Raw genomic sequence first — 338 nt, 5'->3', positions numbered from 1 at the left:
TAGACACAATTTTTGCTTTCATTTGTGACACTGCTATTTTTTTTGCGGTTACTCAGAGATATTCGTCTTGCGTGATGACACCTGTGCCACCACTAGTGCCATCAACAATGTCATTAGTGTCATAATATTAGTATCATCATCATTAATATTACATATTATTCGTAATTTATAAGCTGTTCATCGTCGTAACGCTGACAGTAAGAACGGCATTGTGTGTCTAATTGCTGTCTGTACGCGATTTTATCTAAATTGCTTCTTTTAGTTCGGTAAAGATTGTTCAAGATAATTTAACACGGTGAGCGAATGGGGAAATATTTCGTGGTTAAGAATGTTGTGAC

Source organism: Penaeus monodon, chromosome 20 (assembly GCF_015228065.2).
Source record: "Penaeus monodon isolate SGIC_2016 chromosome 20, NSTDA_Pmon_1, whole genome shotgun sequence".
In the NCBI taxonomy this organism is placed as follows: Eukaryota; Metazoa; Arthropoda; class Malacostraca; order Decapoda; family Penaeidae; genus Penaeus; species Penaeus monodon.
Note: the sequence above shows the minus strand (reverse complement) of the source record.